Source organism: Mus pahari, chromosome 6, assembly GCF_900095145.1.
Source record: "Mus pahari chromosome 6, PAHARI_EIJ_v1.1, whole genome shotgun sequence".
Lineage (NCBI taxonomy): Eukaryota > Metazoa > Chordata > Mammalia > Rodentia > Muridae > Mus > Mus pahari.
In genome coordinates, this window is record NC_034595.1 from 74,395,191 (window position 1) to 74,400,249 (window position 5,059).

Sequence of the window (5,059 nt, forward strand, 5' to 3'; positions counted from 1 at the left end):
GAGAGAGAGAGAGAGAGAGAGAGAGAGAGAGAGAGAGTTAATCTCCATGAGGGTGGCCTTGCAATGATCTTCCAAGTCCCCTCCAGATTGAAGGTGATTGACTCTTGTAGCTGATCTGATAAATCAGAGGGAGGTCACACACATCCTACAACAGTCTTCAGGGTAAATTCCGAGAATTAGAATTACCGGATCAAATTACTGTAAAGACACAGGCTATCCTGGTGCGTGCTTTTAATCCCAGCATCTAGAGGAAGAGGCAGGTGGATCTCTGATTTTGAGACCAGCTTGGTCTACATAGTGAGTTCCAAGTCTGCCAGGGATACATAGAACCTATATCAAACAAAAAGATTTATTTTGAATTATCTGTGCTGTGTGTATACATGTCAGTGAGTGTGGGTGCTGGAGGAGGCCAGATGGGGGTGTCCGAGCCTCCGAAGCAGGAGTTCCATGCTGTTGCTTTACTTTGCTTTAGGTACTCACTGTGTCGATTAATTGGTCCCAAACTAGTAGGAATCCTCCTGCCTCAGCCTCTCAAGTATTTTAGGTATGTGTGGTGGTTTGAACAGGTTTGACCCCCCCAAAGACTCATGTGTTTGAATGCCCATGGGGAGTAGCACTATTAGGAGCCATGGTCTTGTTAGAGTATGTGTGGCCTTGGAGGAAGTGTGTCGCTGTGGGGGAGGGCTTTGAAGTCTCCTATGCTCCAGCTCTGCCCAGTGTAGAGTCCAGATTCCTCCTTGCTGTCTTCGAATCAAGATGTAGCAATCTTGTCTCCTCCAGCACCACATCTGCCTGTATGCTGCCATGTTTCCAGCCATGATGATAATGGACTAAACCTCTGAAACTGTAAGCCAGCCCCAAGTAAATGTTGTCCTTTATATGAGTTGTCTTGGTCATGGTGTCTCTTCACAGCAATAAAGCCCTACCTAAGGTAGTGTGCCACCACCATCTTTAAAGCACGCCTTTAATCCCAGCATTCGGGAAGCAGAAGCAGGTGGATTTCTGAGTTCGAGGCCAGCCTGGTCTACAAAGTGAGTTCCAGGATGGCCAGGGTTATACAGAGAAACCCTGTCTCGAAAAACCTAAAAAAAAAAAATTATTTTATTTAATAGTGTGTGTGTGTGTGTGTGTGTAAGCAAATGAGTGCAGGTCCCTCCACAGGCCAGTGGTATCCGATCCCAGTGGTGCTGGGGTTACAGGTGGTTCTGAGTCATCTGGTATGGGTACTGAGAATCAAACTCCGTCCTCATCGAGAACGTTATGTGCTCTTACCTGCTGAGCCATTTCTCCAGTCCCTTTCCAACTTAACAGTTTTCCCCATGTTTGAGCTGGGCACTGAAGCCACCAGGCATGCTGTATACACAGATGTACCACCAACCGAGCCAAATGTTTAATCCTAGATCCTGCGTGTCTTTTATTAACTATTGTGTGATATCTGAGGCATACAGACATTTCTCTTGGTTTATCAGGCTGTGGTTTTTATTATTTTACTTTGTTTATAATGTATTTTTGCTGTGTAAAGACTAGTTTTTAGGGACTGGAGAGATGGCTTAGCAGTTAAGAGCACTGTCTGCTCTGATGGAGGTTTAGAGTTCAATTCCCAGCAACCAACCACTATGGTGTACTCATACACATAAAATAAATAAAATCTTTTTTTTAATTACTAAAAAAAAAATCCCCTTGTTTTTAATGTAATAAAACTTTTTGGTTGTTGTTTTAGATTTATCTACTTACTTATGTATGTCACGGTCCTCAGACACACCAGAAGAGGGCATCAGATCCCATTACAGAAGGTTGTGAGCCACCATGTAGTGCTTGGAATTGAACTCAGGACCTCTGGAAGAGCAGTCAGTGCTCTTAACCACTGAGCCATCTCTCCAGCCCAATAAAGCTCTTTTTTTGTTTGGTTGGGTTTTTTTGAGACAGGATTTCTCTGTGTAGCCTGACTGTCCTAGAACTCACTCTGTAGATCAGGCTGGTCTCAAACTCAGAGTTCTGCCTGCCTCTGCCTCCCAAGTGCTGGGATTAAAGGTATGCGCCACCATCGCCCCGCCTGGTTTTGTTTTTTGGTTGGCTGGTTTTTAAGACAAAGACAAGCTTTGTAATTAGGCCAAAGATTATGATATACTTGCAGTTTTCCAAGTAGCCTCTAGAGGGCAGTACTACTCCGCTGAGAGCCTCTGTCCTGCCCCATAACGTCCACTGCTATGTTGAACTTGTCTCTCAGTGAGTCTTCCATCTGATGGCGCTATGCCTTCCTGCACTTGTCCAGCTGTGTGTCTGCCTGTGGTCTTCAGTGGCTCTTACACGGGCCTTTTAGACGTCTCAGATCAAAGCCACCCCAGTCCTCCTTCATACTTCCTTCCTTCCCACTTCCTGTTTTAGTAGACACTACCACCTACACCTAGCCAGGCTTGCTGCCCAGGGTCCTGGGGCTCATTCTTGACATTCATCTGGGCCCAGCTGGTTCTCCACCCTCCCATCCTTACCACACAATCATCCGAGGTACTCTTTCTGTCTCCAATTAGGGCAGAATTGCATACAAGTGTGTGTGTGTGTGTGTGTGTGTGTGTGTGTGTGTGTGTGATGTGTCATGATGCCTATGTGGAGGTCAGAGCACAACCCTGGAGTTGGTTCTTTCCTGTCACCTTTATATGGGTGCCAGCATAGAACTCGGGTCGCCAGGCTTGTTCCGCAAGTGTTTTTATCCTCTGGGCCATCTGGCCAGACCTCCACATCTTAAATTCACTTTCTTTTAGTTGTTGAGACCGTCTCATGGAGCACAGGCTGGTTTCAAACTCACTATGTAGCTGAGAATGGTCTCATAGTCTGATCCCCCAGCTTCCTGAGCCAGAGGAGGACGGTTGGTGTCTTGGCAGCGTCTCTCACTGAACTGAGAGCTCACCGTTTCAGCCCGGCGGCCTGGGCAGCAAGCTCTCGGCAGAGCTGCCCACCTCCCCGTCCCCCGGTGCTGAGGTTACAGGCATGGGTGCTGGGCACTCAAACTCCAGTCCTCCTGCTTGCAGTGAGAAACCCGCAGGCTCTCTACAATCATCGTGGGGACCTCTCTTTCCCACTAGGTGTTATGAGGTTCCCCAGGGGTGGAACCTCGGCAGGAGTTCTCATTACCACACAGCTAGTATTTTGCTAAATAAATGAGAAGAGAAGCCAGTGTTAAAAGATCAAAACAACCCTCATTAACCTGGTTCACCCATGAGGAAGGACCAGCTACCACATCTGTGAGGCTAATGCACCTCAGAGGCTGAGCCAACCTTCATTGGCTGTTGACAGTCTGCGCGGACACACTTCAAGGGCTGGGAGCACAGCGCAGGGAGCCCTTGCTTGTTTCTCCCAAGCCCCTCGAAGGCCAACTTGGCCCAGACACTCGTGGCTTCCAGTTCTTCCCGGCTTGGGTAAAGCAGGCCGGCTGGATGGTGGACTCAGGTGTTTGGAATAGTCTGAAGTCTTTTTTTTTTTTTTTTTTTTTGGTTCTTGGAGACCGGATTTCTCTGTGTAGCCCTGGCTGTCCTGGAACTCACTTTGTAGACCAGGCTGGCCTCAAACTCAGAAATCCGCCTGCCTCTGCCTCCCAAGGGCTGGGACTAAAGGCGTGCGCCACCACCGCCCGGTCAGTCTGAAGTCTTGTAGCAGATGGAGGATGTCGCCTGCCCCTGCCCTGGCTGGGATCCTTGTGCAGGGTCTGGAGAAGGCACTCTGTGGTCAGGTTCCAGTGGGAGGGGAGAGTCCCTGAGTCAGCTTTGCCTGTGTTCCTTCTCTGTGCCCCCCCCACACACACCTCACTGCTCTGCCTGCAAAGGCCCAGGGCAGCAATGATAAGAAGCAGCAGATGGCCGTCGCTGCGTGGAGGGAGGAGGAGGCTGTGCTCTCTCTGTTCACCTCTGCTTTTGAGCCTGCGAATTCAGGAGGAGGAGGAGTTAGCTTACCTTACCAGTGGAAAGCAAACTCTTATGGTCTGAACCCTTCAGCTTGCTCAAGAACAGTTCCTCCGAACTGCAGCCTGGCCTGTCTTGCTCTGGGCACGTTCTTAGATGTGACAGGGACCTGGGAGCCAGTACAGGTGTCCCCTCCTTACCATGAGCAGCTGTGCCTAGCCACTGGCTCTCCCAGACATGGGCTGCCACAACCCGTCTTGGGCCATCTAGGGCTCCTGGGCAGTTTTTCTTGTTTGTTTTTGATAAATAAACCTTGGTTTTGGTAGTGACCTCTAGCTAGGTCCCAGAGGTGGCAGCTGGGACAGTCCTGTCCCTCCTGCTGCTGAGACCTTAGGGAGACAACCAAGAGTTCAGTGCAGGAAGGTTGAAATCAAAAGTGGACAGGAACACCTCTGTTCTCCTGCTACCAAGCAGGCTACCAGGCTGGCTGGCCAGTTTCTGCTCTCACATACTGGTGCTGTGTCTCATTGGTGACTATAGTCAGGCTCACAGTGAACCCTCTCCTCCTTCACCCACGGACCTGAACCAGAATTCTTCACCCCAGGGTCTCCAGGGCCCTTCTTTCACCAGGTCCTATTTGGAACTGGAGAAGACACACACAAGCCAGATTTGGTTCCCATACTACCCCACCCAAGTCTTGCCTGGAAATAGCCTAGGGTAGGCTGGCCTCACTCCCCACGCCTGATTTTGGCCACCCATGCCCCTCATGGAATTTCAAGTGTGTAGAGGCTGAGCCTCATCCGTCCCCAGGAAACCCTGCCCCCCACCGGCTGCAGTGTCCGTTTTGAAATCTAGAACCTGTGGGTGGGTGGGGACACTGCTCTCAGGCTGTGTTCTCATTTGGGGTCATGCTCAGGATAAACCTGGAGGCGAGGAGAGAAACCAGCTACCCCTGACCTGGCAGAGACTTGCCTTTTGTTTTGTTTTGGTTTTTTTTTTGAGACAGGGTTTCACTGTGTAACCTTGGCTGTCCTGGAACTCACTGTGTAGTTAACCTCGAACTCAGCAGACATCTTCTTGCCTCTGCCTCTTGAGTCCTGGATGCTTAAAACAATCTCTCTCTCTCTCTCTCTCTCTCTCTCTCTCTCTCTCTCTCTCTCTCTCTC